We start from the raw sequence: 23,524 nt of genomic DNA, 5'->3' as shown, positions 1-23,524 counted from the left end.
AAAGTATTAGTGCATTCCTAGAACTACATTATTGTGTTATTCTGGAATAGTGACTCCTCAGGTTTCCTAATGATCTGTACTAAGGAGTTGAAATGCTGCTTTTGGAGAACAGCTAAAGTACAGGTGACTCTAAAACATGAAGGAACTGCTGAGCCACACCAGCCTCCAAAACACCTGCTGTACAGGAGGGGAAAAACCCACCTCCAAAGTGTGCACATAAAAACATCCCCTCCCCAAAACAAACCAGCAGCTCTGGCTTGCTCCCAACCTCCAAAGGACACGTTTTACACAGAAGATGGTTCATTGAGATGGTCCTAAAGTGTCCACGAGGTACAAGTCAGTGCTTACATGGAGATCTGGAATTATAAGAGCTGTTTGCAACAAAGAACATCAATCCTTCACGGGTTGCTGAGTCAGGACCCAACAGTCCCACGTAAAACCTGCAGGGGTTAGCTTTTATTTTCCTCTCCCCACCCTAGAGCCACTCGCTGTTTAATGAGATCTCTGATACAAGAACCTGTGCCAAAAAGAGGAGCTAATTCTGAAACAATCTTTTATTGGCAATTTCATGTGATCCAAAGCCAGCCCTGAAACAGGAAACGCCTTCTAAGCCAAGCAGTTAGTTTGATTTCCCCAGGTGTCATTTCCACAGCTAAGCAAAGGTTTCTAGCAGGAATTATGAAGTGATAAGTTCTGGCAACTGCTTGAAGGGTTCATCAGCTTTGTAAGCAAACCCACAGCCTGTTGGAAGATATTCTAACAGGGACTAAGCAAGGAAAATAAATAACCTGTCATCACATCTCTGATGGTATTTACAGCAGAGAGCATGGGCTACATTAAAGTTTGTAACACTCCTACCGAAAGACTGTAGATTGAAGGAGGAAGTGGTTCCAAGCAAAAAAGGTAACAAAAAGGACATATACTGAAGACTGATCACTTGCTACACAGTGAAAAATATAACAGGCAGTTTAAACTACTTTAAAATTGCTTCATTTAACAGATTGCCACATGAAACTGTTGCCACTGTGCCAAGCAAACAAACACATCACACCTGGTAAGCGTGCTTGGGAGATAGCAACTACAGATGGATTAAAGGATAACCAGCTAAATAGTTTACATCCAAGTACCTTACTATGCTATTTCATTTTAAACATTCTGTTAGAAAAAATACTTGACACAAAATATAAATACTCCAGACGAAGGAAATTAAAAAAAATAATAATCTCGAAACCCCAACCACTTATTTCTCTGACCATAGTTTCTCAAATTAGGAATTCCTCTCTCTTCCTACTGCTGCACCTTTTTCTATGTTGAAATCAAAGTTCAAAGGCCAGACAAGAGATGAAATTAAAAACAGAAGACACTGAAAGCTGCATCTTTTGCTCATGTAATTTGATGGTATGTGACTATCAAGCAGCAGATGATGTTTTGGCCCAGAATCCAAAACAATTAAGGCGTATTTTGCTGCTAATTAGAAGGTAGGTCAGAAAAATCAACAGCAAGAGGAGTGAAAATTCTGTTGCATTTTAGGGAGCTCCCTTAGAGTTAAAATTGCTGTAAATGCTTCACCTTCCCACCTTGATGCAGGATTAATATCATCAGTGTCCCCTTAAAGAGAGCTGTATTTTTAGCTAATCAATTTCTATGCAATAATTTTTTATATATAAACTTCCTTCCTGCAGGCTAGGTTAAAAAAAAAAAACAAAAAAAACAACAACTTCTAAGAATGTTGAAAGCTAAGACAACCCACTTTGGATCAATTCTTTACAAAGAAATACCAGAAGAAAAATATGCTCAGTTTATAAATGGGGTTTGTATCTTGGTTTTATCCTGAACAGAGTGCTTGCTACTTTTCCCAAAGATAGCACAAACAAACACTAAGCAGGGTCAACAGCTGAAAATCCTCCCCAAACTGGAGACCAGTGTTTCACTGCAAGTAACCTAGATGACTAAAGCACTTGTAAACACAAAAGCTTTGAGCTGCCTTTGTTTGATATTTCTTTATCAAAACACCATCTATCCTTGTTCTGAAGAGCCACAAGAGCTGCTAAGGAGCTGCTATTGATTCATTGAGAGGATCAAGGTTGCAGTAATCAAATTTCAGTGTCCCACAGTAAATCTTTCAGTGTATCATGTCATTCCTAACTGATAGTCCATCATCTCTCAAATAGACCTTCTCCTCTTGTTTCTCTTGTCTGAATACACCTCAGGAATGTGGAAAGCCTATGGAAGTTCAAGGAGAGTTTGGGCTTTTTCCCAGGAGCACAATCCTTTGAGAGGTACCCTGTGGGCACAAACTGCCTCAGAAGTCCCTGAGCTACAGCAATTGGACACTGTCACAGTTCTTGGGAATTACCTCGCTTTTTTGCTGTTACACGTTCCCTGAAGTATCTGCTGGGATTCAGTGCCAAGGCCAGAAGGCTGTTTGAGGTGGAGCCTGGATGTGACTCAGCAGGACACTGGTGTTTATTGGGGACCAAAACTCACCCATCCAATACAACCCAACACACTGCCAGCTCAAAACCAGGTAAAAGCCAACCTACTGCAGCCTGTCCAAGAGGGATCCCTACAAAACACAGAATTCCAAGTCCTTGCAGGATGGGGCATTTCATTTCTCCAGCACATACAGCATTTTTAGGAAGAAAGGTAACTAAAGGAAGGAGATGCTCACTGTCTCACCCACCTCCTCCAAACCCAAGATCCACCACCCATCCTCCTTAAAACCTTGGTGGGTTTTACTACAGTAAAAACATTAAAATATGCTCTGTGAGAGAAGTAATTATTTTGCTTACTCTTGATTAACAATCAGCTGTAGACATTACCTTTAATTTCCACACCACAAAATTCTTGAGAGAGTTTTTAGGCAAAAATACACAGTCAGGCACATCTCCTGAGTGACTCCCTGGGCTCTTTTAATAGGAGACAAATGTGGGGTTCAGGGAACTTGTTACATTTCTAGGTGTAGGAGGACTTTAAATTAAAGAGAGGCTTTTCCCCCTGAGAGATAGGTTTTATTTCTATATAAATTCAGTTACAAGAAAACATTCCATTTTATAGTCTCAGAGTAAGAAAACACCTTTATGCAAGGAAAAAAAAGTGCTTTTAATCACAAGAAGACAGGTCATAAATATGAGCCAGTTTTGTTTCGTAGAAAACAAACAAAAATTGTAATTACAAGTGAGAGATGAGCCCCAAGCTTTTTTCACCAGTTAGTGTTTTACTACCCACACTATTCATGAAGCACACCAAGCATTCTTCAGCCAAGCACCTGCCAAACAATAACCCCCAGAAACAGCCATTCAGAATGCAAACACACAATTGTATCATTTGTATGTGCTTGGCTACAAGGAGTACAGGCAATATCAAAGGCTTTCTCCAATTCTGGATAAATATGCACAATGCAGAACTCTGGCACTTGTTTATTCACAGGAATAAAACCCACAAATAACCCGCAACCAACACCATAAGTGGGCATATAAGAACTTAATATTTACTGAGTCTCCTGGCCATAAACCTGCCCAAGAAAGACAGCAAGAAAAACTTCATACCTGTAGAGCAGCCTAAACTCAAAAGGATTGAAAAGTATACCACATGGACTCACACCAGCACAACAACCAAGTCCAAAAAAAAAAAAAAAAGACAAACATCTCTGCCATGAATTTTCTACAGCAGCTCACACATTTTGCTTTGCCCTGCTTTATAAACCACTTCTTCCTAAAGAACCATTTCCAGTTCAAGCCCACTGTTTGTGACAATCAGCTACAATAATTCCTTCCATAAAACAACAAGAGTCGTATCAAATTTTACTCAGCCACAAAGACAGAAAAACTCACGTATCATTACCTTACACTCCTTTTATGAGGCTCTTCTCCCACAAAGCACAGAGGTGGCAGAGCTGAAGCACCTCTGGAACTTTCTGCTGTTCTGAAGGCACTTGTTCCAACTGCAGGTGTTCCCACTTTATAACCAAACCAGCTTGATTGATTATGGCCTGTGCCTCATTTGTTTCAACATGAGGTTTTCCTGCCAAGCAACACTTTCTCCAAATTTTAGCCCTGGGGGGGGGCTCGAGCAAAATTATATACAAAGAGAGAATAAATATGTATACTATTTATAAATTTAGATAAATATTCATAATTCACATAACACAATTATAAATTTTAGCCCTCCAGGGCCTAAAATGAAATGGCGAATGAGTAGAAAGGCAGGGCAAGCATGGTCTGACCAAGAACTGAAACCAGCTCATGGCCACCCAGGAGTCTGAAAAAATTTCCCTCCAACATAAAGATCTCACAAGCAAAATAGAAGTTTCCAAAGAACCTGATAGAAACACTTTGTATAATTACATCTACATGTGCTCTGTTTAAGTAAATAACGTGTTAAAAACCTTTTTTATCTTCACAAAGACTAATTGTGGAGAGAAAAGACAAGAACACATGGAAACACAAAGTATGTGGGAGACACAAACCTTTTGGGGATCCCAAAGATAGCAGCACAATTACTAAAGGAGCTCATCAAGACTCAGCTGCCAAAAGCACCTGGGGAAGCACCAAAGGTGTTGCTTTTGGAAGCCACAGCCCGGGGCTGACCCTCCCAGGCATAATATGGGACAGCTGCAACTACTTTAGAGGAACATCTGAAGATGACAGACCCATAGGGAACATGATTCTGCTTCAAGAAGATTCAGCTCTTAACAGATTGGTAAAAAGAAATGTGTGTGTATTTGCATATTTTATACATAATATTTGCTTGAATAACCCCCCCAAAAGTGTTTTTCATTAAAATTTGTCATCTGATACAATGAAGAAGATGTCATTAAAAGAAAAAAAAAAAATCTATTTTTCTTTCAAAAGTAAAATATGCCCTGATGTTTTAGGGGAAAAACAGGCCCCTTTCCAAGTACATACTGTGGGGGTTTTTTATGGTAAACTGAAGGAGTACACAGTGATAAATGACAAAGTGAAAGGTATATACATGTATTTTAGTTGTAGTAAGCAGATGTCCCTCAACTTAGACTTTCAACTTGAACAATTCTGTTGACCTTTGCTAAGCCTGTAACCCACGTGAAACTCTCATTTTACATTACACAAAACATTTCTCGTGAATCAGTATTCAACAGATCCTTACAAGTCCTACTTCCCTGCAAGTTCACCCTCAGTAAGGGTAATAAATAACTAAAGGGAACATACAATGTACAATACACACACCTTGAGAGGGCTGGAAGGGCAATTTGTCCTTCCTGCTCGAGAAGATCAGTGGTGATGACCTGGAAAATACCACGGATTTGCAGATCAGGGCAATTTACCACAGCTCCTACTTTTTTGCCAAGAAACAAGGAGTCCCAATGAACTGGTCAGAGAGTTTAAAGCTCCTGCCTCGCCAGTCCAGGCTTCAGAAACACCAGCTGGAAATCCTGGGAGGAGGGAGGCCACTGGCAGCAGCCACTGCAGCTTTTCAGATGCCCTTGCAGGGATTTGTTCAGCGTGGCCACACTCCACAATCTCCTTCCAGAGAGATTCCCTTTAGGTACCAATCCAGACACGATGATGAAGGGGCTCATTCTCTACCACAGTTAGAATGAATCAGGGAACTTCACTGTGTTAATGGTTCATGTGCTCCCAGCACTTGAAACAGCTCCCACAAGACCTCGACAGAGAGTTTGCTTGAACCACCAGGTGGTCAAACTACATAAATCTTCAAATATTGTCCTTTCTAGTGTATTTTCTCATCATCCTACCCTTGTGAAATCTGCCTGTGCTGCAGATTATCTGGTCTGAACAATACTGCTATTCCTCTTCCCTGTTCTTAGCTCACAGAGCTCATTCTCATCTCTCTCCATGCTCTGCTCCAAAATGTGTTCAAATCAAAAGCTCTCATTTTTTTCCTTCTTTCCCTCAATTGTGTTTAATTATGCTGCTTTTTTTTTCTTTGAAGTTAAGGGGAAGAGTCTTATTTATTTCAGGCAAGATTTAGCCCGGCCTTCTCCTTCAAGTGTTCCACCTCACTGTATCTTCAAACACATTTTTCCATAGGGACAGGGGTGCATCCAAATTAAAGATTAATAAAAAGGAATTATTAATTGGAGAAATAGGATAGCATTTTTTAGAATCACTGACCTTCGATACACTAATTAAAACAACAAAAGAAATAATGAAGTGTCTCGGATCTAAAATAGAGACTTTTACATTAAACAAACAGGAATAACTTTCTCAAATGCTGGGTAAACAGTCAGATATACTTTAAAACACAAAAATGTTTCCAGTGCTCCAAAATGAAGCCGAGTGAACTTCAATGAGTGAAACGAGAGTAGGCATTATTTGCACCTTTTAAGCACACAAAGTATTGCAGTCCTATTCTCATCTTAGTGTTTAAAAATAAGGCCACTGAAAGGAGAATACCTAGTTTTATGTGACTTGCCTGCTGGGGAATGACTCTTTTCACCCTGCAAGTTGGAAATTACCGTTCACTTTGACAGACCTGCCCCGGACTGCACCCTGACGACGTGCCCTCAGTCCAGCTCGTGGCACTGGCAAGATAAATGTGTAGAATGAGAATAGGGGCAAAACACTAATAAACGTTGCTTAGCTCAAAGAGATGCAATCACACCCTTTCAGTACCACCTGATGTGTTCTCGACAATATTATGAGGCAATTAACGTCTCTGTGTATTGACTGATGGAGGAGAATGATGATAAGTTCCAGGAGGCAGCTGTCTGAAACAGATGCTGATGAATTACCCTGCAATAATTCATTATTAAGACATCTAGGTCTTCTTGTGCACCACAAAGTGAGAGGGGAGCAGGAGAAAAAAAAAAATGGTGTAAATATTACTCAGATTAAGGAGTTTGCAGCTACAGACGCGGAGGAACACGCACCCAGGGACAAGAACTCCTTAGGGAAATCAGATTGGACAATTTGCTTTTAAGAGACAAGCATGTTGAGGATCCCCATGCCATGTGGTGGATGCATCAGCAGATGCAGCAGGAGCCCCTACACTGCAATGCTCAGTATTTCCCAGATCTACCTGCTTCCCACATGGAACAGTCGCCACCCGCCCAAGTGTACAATCAAGGAGCCAGACTCCACAGCCTCAGGCTCCTATCTCATGCTGCCAAACTGCAGCAAATGGACATGGAAATATATAAAGCCTGGATCCACCTTTGGAAATAAAAGATCTGTGTGTTAATACTGACGTTAATTGACTAAATGTAATTTAAAGCAGATTATCAGCCTGGTATCGCATACAAATCTCTTTCCAGGTGTATACAAAGACAATGTGTCTCACAGCACTTCTTGCTTTCTTTTTTTCTCTCTCTCTGGATCATACAAATGACATCTTTCATTGCTACCACGCAATTGTTGCCCCTTTTGTGGATTGTTCCCTAAAAAGTTGAAGTATTAGAGCAATGGGCTACTGCACCCAGTTTGAATTTTGACCTATTTTACGAAGGGAATTTATGACAGTGACACTTCTCAGGGAAATCATGTCAAATTTTACTGACACTTCTTACTAACAAAGCAGCACCTCTATTTTACCAGTGATTCTAAAATATAAAATTTCCACAAAACATTTTCTTTTTCCTCCTTAGTGCCAGAGAGTTTTCCTCAAAGTCTTTCTGGGTTAAAAATTAATTGGCTGACTGTGTCTAACAGACCCAATGTATTAGTAATGTAGGAAGTGAAGAGAATAGTGCATATGCTGTTTCATCAGCTGCAGCAGGTACCTTGCACTGGCCAGGAAAATAAAACTGGTAATGATTGAGGAATTATAATACATTAAAAACTTCCAGGGACATCCAAGGTAAATAAGCTGCAGTTACCTGGGCAAACACTGCTCCTGCAGCAGGTCATTGCACAGAGCCTTTCATGGTGTCCACATAATCAGCAAGGAACTACAGCAAGTTATGTGCCTATTCCCTTGAACCCTTACCACTATAACACCTGAAGTTAGTCCCAAATTATGTAGACTCTTCTCCCTCCATTTCAAGAGACGCTAGAAATCAGACACTGTAGCTTCTAAATAAAACAGCAAACAACTTTGTATCCACACACCGAGTCTATAACACAGAATTATTTATGTTTAAAAAGCAAATAACAGTGCAATTCTACAAGGCTCCTCACAATGTCAGTTTTCTGGAAAAACACTTTGCACTGTATGTCATCAATTAAACAAAAAAATGAAAAACGAAAATAACCTAAAAGCCAAAGTTTTTAGATAGATAGATATATCTAAGACTTCTCATTGTGTTTAATCATAACCCTTTTATTTATTCCATGAATGCTTATCAGTGCCCACACAAAACTAATTTTCAGGCCGCCTTCTGTTATTTTCAACAGTCTGAAAGGGTTCTGATTCTGGGTAACCACCAAATTTAAACTGCAGGAATTTCGCAATGAAATCAAGAAATTATTACAATACAGGTGATCTCAGTTTTCATGAACCTTACTCTGCTTTGCATTCAAAAATGCAGCAGGTAACTATTTATGGCAACAGCAGCTACATAACATGGTTGATAAAACCTCATGTGCAACAACTATTACAGAATTTCATCACACTCTTCCCCAAAACTTTCAAAATACCTTCCTAAGTATTAAAAAAATACTTTTAATTGAGCACACGAAGAAAGTAATCAATTACACTTCACACACTGAATTTCTGGATCATTTGCTTGCGAATATGGAAAGGCTCCTAAAACATACCCTAAGAAAAGAGACCAGATTTCTCATTAGTGCAAATGTAGAAGAAATGCATGGCCATGTGCAGAGTTATTCCTCCCAGCTCCAGTCATTGACGTGTTCCTCTGCCAGCTTTAGGTTCATGACTTGTTTGATGCACCAACTGATTTCTTGTAAATGCCTTTTTCTCCTTGTGGTGCCCAGAGAGCTTCTTGTCAGTTAAATAAGTCACTCATCTGTGTGACATTCCCTACAGGATTTTGATGGCCTAGAAGGATTATTGGTATTCTGTGACAACCCTGTTCCTTGACAGATCCATTTCCTAGTCTATGATGCATCCAATAAAACCACATTTCGGGAGCCTCCATTTCTTATGTAATCCACTATTCCTTTTTTAATTCATCAGAGTAAACATCTACTGTTTGAGTAAACATCTACATATGGTTGAGTGTACAAAGTACATTATTTATCAACATGTACAGTTTTTTCATACCCATGTTTTCTGAAAGTAAGATGTTACATATTAGTAAGTAGCATCTTCCCAAATTTACTTGCTGGAATCAACTGGAGAGAAATCCCTTATTTGCCTCACTATTTCCACCACTATCAGCACAGCCACAAGCCACAGAACAGCAAAGCAGAAGTCACTGGTACACAGAAGATGCCACCAACTTGGTAAAGAGCTGTTAAAATGTTTCCCCTCGGCCCCGGTTGCTTTACAATTTTTTTTCACCAAAACAGAGGTGTTCAACTCAAGAGTCAAATCTTAAACACAAAATGCACAATTGTTCAAGTAATAGCAAAGTAAAAAATCACCCATAGCATGATTACTTGTATAACTTTTTAAGCTGTTATGTAGCAATTAAAGAATTAGCCCATAATAATTACCTACAAAAGGTTTTATATTATTTGAATAATACAGCACAGGCCAGACTCAACAGTCACTGAAGTCAATGACAAAGTTCCTCAGATAATTCCTGAGCAATTACCATAAATCAGAGCTGCACCATGACTTCTAAAAACAGAGAAACATTCATGATATTTGGGTGTTATGAATTTCCTGGCTAACCTTGAGCAAAGGTGAATCATACAGAATTTTGTTATCCATACATATAATATATATATATTATAGGGTATTATTACAGGGATTTTAAGTAGTGTATGCAGAGAGCATCTGGTTGATATGTCAGCTTTATAAGAGGTATTATTCAAGAATATTCTTGCTATTTCTAACCTATTTGGAGTCTCTATGCCATAGTTGTGTTGAGAATCCCTTCACAGGTGACTTTTGCAAATAAATCATCTAGACACACAGAACCAGATGTAATCAGCAAGGGAAAATACATAGATCTGATATACATATATATGCTTTCTGCTGCTTTCAGATGTTATTTCTATCAGATTTGGAGAGAAACTCAGTAATTAAGGAAGAAACACCTCTTCAGTTTTTATAATGTTAAAGCTTACTCACACATATGCATACTCAACTCTTTTAATAGAACTATTCAATCTGCCCTTTGCATCTTGAATATATAATTGCTGGCTCTTTTCATGTAGTCACTTAGATGAAGAGGGTTTTTTTTCCCCCCCCTCAGCAGGATATCAAAGTCTCACAATCAGATGAATCTCTCATTCGTGTACAATGGATTTGTCACTTACAAAACCAAATAAAAACAATTGCTCCTTCAAAATGGAAATACAGGATAACCTACTGTCATATACTCCAACAGTAAATGAAATAGATTAATGTTTTCAATAGTAATTAATTTAGAAAGTCAAGTGGCTTTAAAACAAGAACCCACTTATGCTTCAAAGCAATCCACACAAAAATGCAAGAAGCTTAATAGACTCGCTGATTATTAATTCCATAATGCCAAGCTATGATCAGGATGTTATGACAACCTACACAGTGTTAACTGTAATTTGCAGTCAATATTTCCTCCTTCAAATCCTTAATTTCACGTTGCATCATTGTTTTAACTCACCTAGTGCAAGTCATGGTAAATTCCTCATCAGCTACACCTCCCAAACTCCAGGCACAAGAGGAATGCTGACAAGGGTTTAAGAAGCTAGTCCCAGGCCTAAGCAATTAGTGCAAGACAAAGCATCCAATCTGCTGATCTTAAATAGGTAAATTCAGACAACTCAACAAGAAGTGCTCCTGAATGCTGAAAATTTGGGTTTCTCCAAAACTGAAATGAGAAATGGAGCCTGAGTGATAAATAGAATCTAAATATGTTATTTTTCCAGTGTAGTTCAATATGCCTTATACTTAAAAGTACTCATTTTACGTAGCTTTTATGAACCGAAATAACGATTAATTTCTTAGACCTTACTTGGTAAAAGAAGCAGAGCTTGTACAAGCCAAATAAAATTGAATAGGCACCAAAAAAATACTAAAATATGCCAACACATATTAATTGGCAAAGGAGAATATTTGTACCACCTGGCTCTCCATCTTTCCCTCAGCAATTCAGGTCACATGTTAATAAAATTGCCACTGTCTGTTCACAGGTCTGAGGAGGCAATTCAGGGGTGCACCATCAGCAGCTGCTGCTGTCTTGGGTATCCCAGGGCACCTCCAACGGCTGCAGGGAGCCAAGACACCTCCAGTTTTCTCATAATAGGCAACATTTTAATTATTACATTTACCAGTTAGTTCCTAGCACATTTTTAACGTGACCCTTTGCCAAGCTATGCAGAATCTTGAGAAACTTTGCCTTTTAACAAGCTGTTGCTTACAGAGATTTTGCCATTTCTGCTGACAGAAGAGGCTTCCAACCTATTTTGCACAAAGACTTGCTCACTTCATTTGACAAATTGGATATGAATGCAGTTGGAAGTGTGTACTATTCTTAAGTGCTTGGTGACCAAGATCTCTATTGGGACAACATCAGGGTCCGTCAAAAATAGCTGAAGTTTATATTAAAGCAATACATTATTATTTTCCAGCTCAAAACTGCTCTCTTCAACAGGACCAGACCTGAAGTATGTGCACATCAGGAGTTTATCTGCAATACAAGCTTTGGTATGGACCACACTCATGAGAAAATACCTTTAAAAAAGCGCACATGGGGGTTTTTAAGGGATATTTGAGTTCAAGGTGGTGTTCATCGGAATATTTTAATATACAGACATGAATGTATATCTCAAATATGCAATCCAAGGTCATGCAGTTCAGACAATGTCTAATTTTCTGTACTGATTTCAATATTTAGTTAAAGAATATGATTGAGTTACTTACAAATTTTCCTTTCTGAAGTCATGGAGCATACTTAAATAATTGTCAAAAAACCATGCTGGTCCATCATCATCATACCTATTCTATTTTTCCTATGGGTTACCCAAGTCATCCATACTTCTAGAAGTTCTAAATTACAGTAATTAAGAGAGAAGAGAGTGGATAGGATCTTTCAGGTTTGATCCAATGAGAACTGTAAGGTTTACTTTGAAGGCTGTGAATTATTCTGACTGCCTCCAAATCAACTTCAGAATGATTCATATTGATTTTAGGGAATGTGCTTCAGCTGATAAAAATTTACAATTTTGAATCCATTTAATTTTTTCAACATGATTAGTTTATCAAGCATCAAACAACACAAGTCCAAACTGAAAGAAACCCACATTTTGATTAACTAAAATCTCATTACTCTTACTGCAATGGGCACAAACTTATAAGCCAGCAAAACCCTCCAACTTCCATGAACTTGACTGAATACCACACCAACTTTGCACAGGATAAAAATCTTGAAAGAATTCTACAGTGTTTGACAGTGCTAAGGTCTCAATCTTGCTTTTAAAAACACTTCAAGAAAGCTGTACTTTAACTGCTGTTTGCCTCATCACCTCATGCCACACAAATCACAGTGCAACCTTTTCATTCCCCCTGGATACAGGAAATATTATCATTATTAGTTATTAAAATTAAGTGTTGGACACACTTTAGGAAGGTTAAAGAACAATCTGTTGCCTTTTAACTGCAATAGTCTGAAGCATGAAAAGCAAACAGAAATCAAAGAGCAGCACTAAAGGAGAGTAAACAAAGCTAATCTCATTTATGAATGAAAAATAGCTTATTTACTATTATGAGAATGGTTCCTATCAATTAGTTGTGCTTCCTTGATACTTAACAGAACAGATGTTAATAGAACTAAGCAAAATAATGCCTGTGATCAAAGCTTGCAGCATCATACTCTTCAAATAGTTATATTTGGTGGTTTTTTTCCTCTTTTATTCCTGCCAATTATCTTTCACCCTGGTCCTTCTTCCACCTCTGACCATCATTCATTACACATTATCTTATATTCCATTTCATGTACCATAAGAGAACACAGAGTGCTCCATGGAAAGAGTCTAAAATACAAAAGCTTAAAAAAAAGAAAAATACATCCTTTCTTCTGGAACCAGCAGAACCAGAAAAAAAAAAAGCACATGTGCTTTCCTCACTCCCATTCTGACAGTACTTCTGATCTCATCATTAAAATCAAGTTGTTCCTTCTGCTCTTTTCCCCAAAACACATAAAAAAAACTTCACCCCTAACATCATCCAGCTCAACTTGCAACGAGAAGTGCAGTGACAGAGCAGGGCTACCTGAGCCTAAAAATGGCAAAAACTTAATCCTGCACTGAGCCCTCCACAAAAACCGGCACATTCTTTCAGATGCAAAATGATAACCTGAACTGCATGAAAATAAAAGTATTTCTTCTCACTCCTTGAGCACAGCAGGGGATATTTTGCTCTGCACCCATCTGTTCAGCCAGTTAAATATCAAGGCTTCCTAGCCTTTACTGGCATGTGTCATTAACTTTGGGGGGTGGGATGTTAAAGACATGCTATATTTTACCACTAACCAATTTTAAAGGCACGTTCTCTTCCCCTTTCGATCTATCTTGCACCTTCAGCTTGATTTTGACAAGCAAGACAGAGTCTTAAGAGAGAAAAAAGAAGAAAAAAAAAAATCAACCCCAAACTTCCAAAGCTCAATGTGACCTCTGTAGATCACATCCTGTTTTACCAGCTGCTTCATCAACATCTGTGCACGTAAGAATGTGGAAGCTGAAGGACACACCTACTGCTAATTTTGATTCTGCTGTAGTACAAATCCATTAGGAGGTTTGAGGGGGACAAAAAAAGAAAAGTATGGAATAAACAGTCTATAAAAGTATATTAATACCTCTAATGTGGAAAAAAAAAATTACAGATGGGCTAATAAAAGCCTTCTTTTATTCCCTCTGTAACACCTCCCCATGACTTGGCCATCTGTACATTGATATAGGAGTGAAAATACTGGAATGTGCTGTGCCAAGGGACCTGTAGGTTTGTAGTAGCTGGTTACAACAGCCCCATGTGGAGAACACCCCTTGGACAACCTTCAGCCCTGCACAGGCAGCCAAAGCTCAGGATTCCTCCCTTCAGCTCTTCCAGAGTCACGCTGACTTTACCAACCCTAAGTATTTTTCCAAGCTGTCTTTTGACCTAAAACAACATGTGAAAAGAAGCAAGGAGAGTTTGAAGGGAAGAGAACTTGGAATGATCTCTCCTTCCTGAAGATACTACTACTTGCCCACTCAGCTCAAAATATGCAAACTTGTCAAGCACTTTTCTTTCACCCCTCCTTTTTTTTTTTTTTTCCTCCTGGAATAAGCTACACATATTCTTGAGAAAATAATTCGAAGATTATGGTTTGTACGGGATAAGTATAAAACACATTTTCTGGTACAAAATTTATAAAACTTCAGATTTTTTTCTAAATTCAAAAATATCTGTTGGAAACTTACCCTGTAGAGAATGTATGACATTCTCTTCTTAGAATGCAAACTTCCATGAAAAAGCATTTACAAATATTTTAAATTGCTCTAAACAGGAGACTATAATAATTCTTTTTGGTTTAGAGTCACAACAAAATGATTTTACTAGGAAATCAATCTCTGTACAGGCTTGAACTGAGTCTTTCACCAAGGCAAGTGGTGAGGGAGGGTTACTGTAAATCAAGGTTTAACCTTGGGCTGTATTATGCAAACCACGGGCCATCAGGAGCATCTCTAATTTCAGTACCTGTGCCCAAATAGTCCTCCTGGGATTTCTGACTCACTCAGAATATACAAGGACTAGAGCCAAGCAGGGAAAGTTCCTGATAACCATCTGTTTTTGAAACAGGAGCAAAGTGGTCCTTTTACATCTTTACACAGCAGTTCTCTTTTTACCCAGCCTGAGTTATCCCCCGTTGCACAGAATTTCTAACTTCGGGGTTGAAATTAGAGCTGCAAAATCCTGAAATCCAGGGATGCATTGTGTCCTTACCAGCACAGAGAAACATCAAAAGCTAGCACCCTTTGTGCCAAATTAAAGGTTCTGAGTACAGAGATCTAACAACACAAGAGTTGAACTGTGCTAAAACAAACAAACAAAAAAAAATGAAGTGTATTTGCAACCCAGGGGTTGGAAATTACTCATTAACATAAGAAGTCCCCAGCCCTTGATACTGTTTTGACTTTCTTCTCTTTTGATCTTAATGTGAAACACTTTATAACATCAAAATGGTGTTATATATCAGAACTTTTTTTTAATTGTAATGCCAGCACTCATAATTATTATAAGTTGCTTTTCAAACCATCTTTGAGAAGAAAAGCATATTAAAGTTATCCTAATAAATCCACTGGAGGATTATTGTTGCACTGGAATATCAAAGAATTTAAGATGCATTGAAGATTTATTGTCATAAAAATTGAAGTATTAATGATATTAATCTGAAACTGGGTGTTCTTCCTTTGATTAGATGCTATACATCAGCCTGACAGCCTTAATAATTTCTGCTTAGACTGATAAATGAAATCAATTTTGTTCCATTATTCAGTATGACTGCAAGTTAATATAGAAATAAAATTATTTCCTTATAAATTTTAAATCACAAACTGCAGAGGTGCAAACACAGTACAGCTGTTTCTTTACTTCAGTGTGCCCGTGCTATGAAGTGGATTAAGCAGTGTGGGCCCTTGCTGATTCTTCATTTATCCTTCATAAAAATCCTAGCAAACTAAGCTTTATTGAAAAATAAAGTTGAAAAACTTCTGAAAATCGTTAAGCAAACTACTGAAAATAGTTAAGCAAAAAGAGAGAGCAACTTTTCCTAAGAGCTATATGCAAATAAAACCCCTTAATCCATTCCACATTTCCTCATGCATACCAAACCTTGCAAAGCAGGCATGAAAACACTCACACCTGGGCACGAGGCATTGGTGCTGAGAAATGCAGCCTTTCACTTGCACATCAGTATAAGTTAATAAAACTCTTTAAACAGCTTCCTCAGTATTTTTCAGTTTTCAAATATCCATTTAAATAATATCCACCAAGAACTCACACCCACACAGAAGTGGCACAGCAATAATAAATGAAAAACTGACTCTCTGAAGGAGAATTTAATTCATAGCGTGCAAGATAATCCAAACCAAGCTAAAAGCAATGACTAAAAATAGGCATTATTTTTTCTTCTCATCAAAAGCTGATGAGACCAGCATGACCTCCACAGGCTCCACTGTTCAATGTAAGATACAGTGACATCCCTGAGCTGGATTCCTAGATGGATTTTGACCAGAAGCAGGGCAGGTGTGGCAGTGGCTGTTCAGTCACACACATACCACCTGCTTGAGGTGCAAGGCAAGCACAGACTGTGCTGCAGGATGTCATGCCATGAGACTCGTAACAAAGCAAAGGAAATCTGGAATTGGGGGCCTCTCTGATTTACAAGGTTCATTTCCCACAGCAGCATCCAGGCAGGTTAGTCAACTCAAGCACGTTCCCTTCAATAATGGAATAGAATAACATGCTGGCAGAACTGGCTGGAAATACTTAATTTCTCCCTCTTTCATAAGGGTGTTTAATGTGACTCCTAAATGACCCTGCTGAGAAAGGCATTCTTTCCATACATAAATTATATATTACAGGGAGAAGAAAAAAAAGACATTTCTAGAAAGCAACACCCCCTTAAACTATATTAGCTTTTTGCCATCAGCCTTTGAAATTCCTGTTCAACAGAGGCTTAAGAGCATGGAAGAGCCTAAAAATGCATAGGGCAAAGCCTTAATCCTATGCTAAGCCCTTTACAAAAACTGGCACATTCTTTCAGATGCAAAATGATAACCTGAACTGCATGAAAATAAAAGTATTTTTTTCTCTCTCCAGGTAATTCCATACTCAGAATTAAATCTGAAAATAAACAAAGGAGGACCCAAAATTTCAGATTCATACATTTCATGAAGTTCAATTTTCCAACTCAAGCAAAGACAGATTCTCTAAGTCCCTCAGGCATTGGAATTGGCTGCCCAGGGAAGTGGTGGATTCTCCGTCCCTGGAGGTGGCACATGAGACAGTACTGACCAAACAGAAGTGTTTAAATCATCTTATATATAATATTTACAAATATTTTTCATTAGAAGAGACCAGAATCACTCTGTCCTGCTTCTGAGGGCAAAAAAGTTCACACTTAATATAGCCTGCACCATAAGAGTAACCACAGAATTTTCTTTTAAAGTTCATTTCATTTATATTATCACTGATAATAATACAATACTCTCATTAACTGCAACTCATAGAAATCAATATAAGCTGCTTAAATCAACATGAACATTGTTTTATGCTAGTTTAAAGAAGACAACTCTGAAGAACTTCGCGGACTCTGTTTAGGTGATATCAGCAGATCCTTCTTGCCAGTAGGCAGGTATAAAACTTGCCTGGGTCTGGTTTAGCTGTGATATACTTCTGTAAATAACATAACAGGAACAGACTTTGTCTTAAAAAAAAAAAATCTTTGGTTTATGTTTTCTAGAAATGACTCCTGGCCTTCCTCAGAAGTTCTTCCACACTCCCTAAATGCCACCAGAAATGTGAGACACCTGCTCTACAGTTGGCCTGTTCAGGAAGGTATGATGGGTTTTCCAGAGAACACATTCAAATAGTCTTTGCTGAATACAGCAGGATTTCTGACCACAACTCCTTTTAACTCAAGTGAAAAATAAAAGAAAATGTTGCAGGTTTATACATTATTACAAATTCTGGTTTTTAAGGCTCTCTTAGGATCAGAGTTTCTCCAAGAATGCTCAGTCATTCTCCTTTTGAACTCCCCCTCAGTCACTCTGAACCGGCCATGGTTCATCATGGAACTAAAAAAATCCCTGGTAGGACAATGAAAACTCATCCAAAACCCCACACTTCTCATTCTACTGCCAACTTCCTCTCAATCTCTTCATTACTTTCTGGACAATCCTCTATCAACTTGGTTTTCTTTTTCTGTATTAAGGGAAACAGGAATGGCTCCTCCTTCATTCGGAGCATCTTAAGAGCTAATTTCAGTAGAACAACTCAATTTTTATTGTTACTTCAATCTCATAATATCTAACTCAATTGTTATATATTGCCTCTCCATTGGAATAAATTTACTGTCACCACTGATCTGACCATTCCACTTTACAACCATCAAAATAGGACCAATGGTAGATTTATTGTTCTAATATTGAGAAGAAAGATGAGTCAGTTTAAAAGCTGACTGCTGGAAAACTGATGTTCCTGTGATGCTAAGTGAATAGAAGACAGAGAGCTCACTTGAAAGGAGGTTACTGGTTAACTGGCTTCTCTAATTCACACTCTCAAAGAAGCCCCTTCTGACAAATGCTCCAAAATAAAACACATTTTAAATGAGAGCCCCGTGGCTTATTCCAGTGTTCACATGCACATGAAAACCTTCTATTCACATTAAGAAAAAGGAATTATAAAGACATTGGGAAGAAGTGTTAATATTTCCCTTTCTTTTCCTACACAGGGACTCCACATGGCATTCCAAGAAACACCTCAAGGATGGCCATGTGTGTATGTGCCAATCCAGTTTTCCTTCTCCTATCACTGGAATCCTTTTACTGACAGCCCAAAGTACCCAGGACCTGCAGTCACCTTGAACTTCCCTCACAGAAGTTACAGAAGTTTCCTTCCTTACAGAAAGGTGTTGGTTTGCTGCCTTTCCAGGAGTGCCATCTCTCCTTCCTGGCAGCACCTTGTTTTTTATGCTACAAACAGAGGCATTACTGAAGGTGGAAGAAATCAAGTGCCCTCTACCAACAAGTAGGATAAAACCAAACCTAACTCTGCCTCCTTTCTCCTTCACAACCAGACCCAGGTGCAGCACTGCTGATATAAAAAACAGACTCAAACTTCATGTAATCACACCAAAGATTTGAGGAAACTCCAGAATGAAGAAAAAGGAATGTTTTGAGTCCATTACACAGACTCTGATTTTTTATACACTAAAAACATGGGAACATCAGGAATCTTGTACAAAACCAGCAGACTCCAGTAGGGTACTCAGGGCAGTTCTTAAGCCAGCCTGAACACTAAGAGAGTCAGTCACCCTTTTTTTTAGGGCAATAAAACTTGGAACTTACACACACAACAACATCCTGCTCTGCAGAATTTTCTGACAGAAGCTGTCCGCAAAGTTGGAGCCAAATTTTTGAATAATTTCATTTTCTATGTGCAGTATGAAATAGTCCTGCTGCACTCCAGAACAGGAAAGCATTAAAGAGAGCCACTTATGCCATACAGGGTAGAAGTAAATCATCATGCACCTTAACCCATTCTGGTGCTATCAATTGCCTTGCAATTAAGTAATGATTCTTCTTTCTTCACTTTTCTACACCTTCTGCACTCTGGATAAATACTAACTCTCAGAGAGGTGCTCTGCTGGCCTTGGCAAACAATCCTGACAGACACCCACTTCTGTGAGCTCTTCTTAGCCAGCTCTTAACACATTTAATATGGGATAAAGGACCAGAGGTGTTTCACTTTTCTAAGTTAGGAAATCATGTGGTATTTAGACTTCACAAGTATTTATCAAATAGTTTTTTCACCTAAGTCCATGGTGCTCATTAAAATGCCTTCCTTGCAACATTCAATGCTGTTAATATCTCCAAGCCAAACACCACTGACACTGGATCAATATTCTGAAAGGGTTTGGTTTTGCTGTCACAAATGACACTTAAACCAGCGGTCTCAGAAAAATATACAGTACCAGGAGATGACAAACATAGTCTGTAAAACATGAACCTTAGATAAAAGCAGCTATTTCAGTCTTAAGACTGATTAAAAATTTTAATTCTGTCCAAAATTCCTCCTCATTTATTTATTCTTTCATGCTTAGGGAATGTTATTCTCAAATAATTTTGAATTTATAACACACAATTCAGGGACATTACAATGTTCTAGGATTCTTCTGTATGAACAGCACAAGCCCAGAGAATCCAAACCCAAATTAATATATACAGCAAACACCCTTAGAGCACTCAGCCTTTGTTGGGAAGAGGCAGAAACATGAGACATAAAGGGCACAGAACACTTCCCAGAGCCCAAACCTTGGAGTGGCAACACCACCCAGTACAGAACCTCTGAGAAGATTCAGGCTACAACAGGATTCTTCCAGACAGGGAGTTGATACTACACTAGTGCAAACCTAGGAACAAGCTGTCCTTTCTTTTCAGTCCCTCATTCCTGGTGTCAAAAGACATTTTTTTGACAGCTAACATTTATTGTAAAAAATCATAGACGTGTGTATGGCAGCCCTATGACTTTTCAGCAATTTGTGAACCCTTGTGATCACTGTAAAGGAGCAGAGTTTGACCGTACAAGGGACACCCTTTTCTGGAAGGTGTACTTGTAATGTGAGGCAATTGTGACACCTGATGGCTGTTCCTGTAAAGACCCAAGCACGAGCAGCTTAAATGCTCTTCGGATCCCTGTGAATTAACTTACACTCTCACACACCTCGCACAGAGTCCCCTGATGCTCGAACAAAATCAGCTCAGTGCGCTTTTGCTGAAGCTTTAAGTTCCATGATCCTTTCTGTATATCGAACATATAGGACAGCCAAGACTTACCAGTTTTTCAGCACAGAATTGAAATACCTCTCCTCCCAATTCCAGCATCTCTTTCCACATCAAGTTTTGCCTGATCTCGCACTGCTCCTTCTGCAGGACTCTGTTCTTGAACAAAACTGCAACAGCTCCTCTGAAAAATTCTGACATTTCCTCCCCACCCCAAATAGCTGCACAATTACCAGGGGAAAGGTAAAGTAATAGTTACTGTGGCACATATTCTGTTGTCAAAACTGAGTCCTGTGCCTGGACAGCTCCTCCTAGGAAAGCTGGCATCCACTCAGTCTTGCTTTCAAAAAGGTTTCATTAGATTTGTATACAAATAAAAGCAAAACAATGTGTTTCACAGAACCATAGATGAACAGAGTCTCACAGCTTTCCAGAACGCCACATCATTCTAAATCCTCCCATTTCATGGGCACAAAGGACTGAAAGCAGACTGTTTTTAAAGGCAACTACCTGCCCTGTGCATCATAAAGTAACCTCTGAGAAAAGCCATTCCAAGGAACGGCTAAAATCGAGGGAAAAAAACCTTTAACAGCATAAGACATATCTAATTTAAGCAGATGTTTTAGGCAGAAATTACCAGAACTGTAGGTTACCAACCCTGGAGTGATTTCACCAACACACCTTCCTTGAATTACCTTCAGCAATTGTGTGGCTGAGAAACAGCAGTTTGTAGACACAAAAATAATTCTACTACTTGTGTAGCAAGACATGTTCTTTCCCCACAGTGCTTTGCTTAATGATCCAATTAGTGTTGATACCACTGGACTACACCTTCCTAAAACAAGTCCTGATTAACTGGAGAATAACTTCTTCCTACAGCCATCTAGGTTTAGACTTGAGTACATATGTGACAAGTCATCACAAACCCTTCCAGCGGGGAAATTCAGTGCTCATTTAATGGGAAGAAGGTACATCAAAGATATTAATATTATTTAAGCATACTTAGATCCATACTTCTCATTTCTGCTGTGGGTTGATGAACAGAACCAGATGATGGCAAACCATGACAGAACTAAGACTAAATAGCTTTATATATGTCTTACCTATTTGTTGCTCGAGCCTCTTTCAAGGATCCTCCTGTATGTCTCAGAAACAACATGAAAATAACAAATGCTATTAATTGCAATGCATCCTAGCCTGGAATGCCCTTATGGCACAAGTCAAGCTTGTCTAGACCCAGCAACATCTTTTTAGAGGATTTCATTCCAGCTGAAAGAATACTTATTTCCACCTACAGGAATCCTAAAAAAATCATTTGAGAAAAAAAATAATCACAGAAGTAGCAGAAATGTCATTCATTGAGTGCATTACACTGTGAAAGCAAGTTTCTAAAACACCATTTTTGATAGACACACTGCTACTGCAATAAATATAACATTACTGTAACAATGGAGAGAGTATTCTAACAGTTATGGCTCCTTCTAATTGCCCAACATTTTGGCATAATGTAGAAACAAACCTTCCTTCCCCTTTCCTTCAGTCCTGTTCCAAGTGCAATACTTTAAGTTCCAAGAATATGTCACATGAAAAAATTCACCAGGGAATAAAGTGTAGGTTCATACCTGTTTGGATCTTCCCTGTTAAACTTTGCTCTGGATCCTGGTCTCTGAAATTCCTTTGCTGAACTCCCATTACTTTCATTATGTAACCAGTAACTTTCTTCTCTCTGTCTCCTTCCTGGTATAAAAAGACCTTGTCCTAAAGCTAAAAGTCATGTTAAAAATTCACATACATGTGTATGGCAACCATATGACTTTTCAGGAACTCAACTTGCAAACTGCGAACACTTGTGATCACTTTGCAAATGACAGCAGAGTTTGTACAAGGGACACCAGTTTCTGGGACATGGTCTTGAAACGTGGGACAGTTATGACACCTTATTGCTGGTCCTGTAATGACGTCCAACGTTTTAAGGGTAAACAGGTAGAAAAAGCAGAGACTTCGGAGTTTTAAATCGTGGTGAGGTCACAGTGTAGAAGTAACTCACCCACTGCCACAGCCCTGTTTGCAGAAGGGGCTCCCCAGGGCAGGAGATCCCACTTTGTGCCTGCAGAGCCTTCTCAGAGCTCCCTTCACATTCAGCCACGAGGCTGCTCTGAGGAATGCCCAGCACAAGTGGTTGGCAACAGGCTGGCACCCCAAACATTCCATGACCCCACTGCTACCATAGCAACAGGCTGGCACCCCAAACATTCCATGACCCCACTGCTACCATAGCAACAGGCTGACACCCCAAACATTCCATGACCCCACTGCTACCATAACAACAGGCTGACACCCCAAACATTCCCAGCAGCGCTGCCTCCTGGGAACCAAATGGTGAATCCATGGTTACCACAGGAACAGCCTCTCACCAGAAAGCAAAAATCAAGACTCAATCAAAACACACTCTTCTCATCCTGCTGCCAACTTCCTCTCAACCTCATCATTACTTTCTGGACATTCCTCTACCAACTTGGTTTCATTTTTCTGTATTAAGGGGAAAGGGGAGAGCTCCTCGTTTATTTGGAGCATTTTCACAGCTAATTTCAGTACAACAGCTCATGATTGTTACCTCAACCTCATAACATACAACACTACATAAAATAGTCTCTCCACTGGAATAAATTTTCTGTCACCACCGATCAGCCCATTGCACTTTACAACTGTCAGAACAGCACCAATGTTAGATCTACTTATTCTGTCATTCCTATATTGAGACCAGTGAAGAATAAGCTTAAAAACTTGTTGCTGGAAAATTAATGTTCTTACAACATTAAGTAAAAAGAAAAGACAGATTGCAGCTCACTCAGGAATGTCATTGCTGGGTTACTGGTTCACCTAATTCACACTCTTGAAGCTCACAAATGCTCCCAAATAAAACACATTTTAAAGATGAGAGCCCTGTGGCTTATTCCAGTGCTTAAATGCATCTGAAAACCTTCTAA

The 23,524-nt window shown here is 39.0% G+C and overlaps 1 long non-coding RNA gene across 5 annotated transcripts in view; it reads right to left on the bottom strand.

Moving 5' to 3' along the window:
• The window catches only part of LOC108508762, a 132,033-nt gene that overhangs the window by 105,991 nt on the left and 2,518 nt on the right, over nt 1–23,524 (bottom strand). For all 5 annotated transcript variants that reach the window (XR_001878495.1, XR_001878493.1, XR_001878496.1 and 2 more), the window contains exon 2: nt 22,160–22,301. This is a non-coding gene — a long non-coding RNA (uncharacterized LOC108508762). The remainder of the gene's footprint in view (nt 1–22,159; nt 22,302–23,524) is intronic.

The sequence above is a fragment of the Lepidothrix coronata genome, unplaced genomic scaffold (assembly GCF_001604755.1).
Source record: "Lepidothrix coronata isolate B3197 unplaced genomic scaffold, Lepidothrix_coronata-1.0 Scaffold312, whole genome shotgun sequence".
Classification (NCBI taxonomy): domain Eukaryota; kingdom Metazoa; phylum Chordata; class Aves; order Passeriformes; family Pipridae; genus Lepidothrix; species Lepidothrix coronata.
The sequence above is the reverse complement of the archived record's forward strand: the minus strand, read 5'-3'. Positions and strand labels throughout refer to the sequence as shown.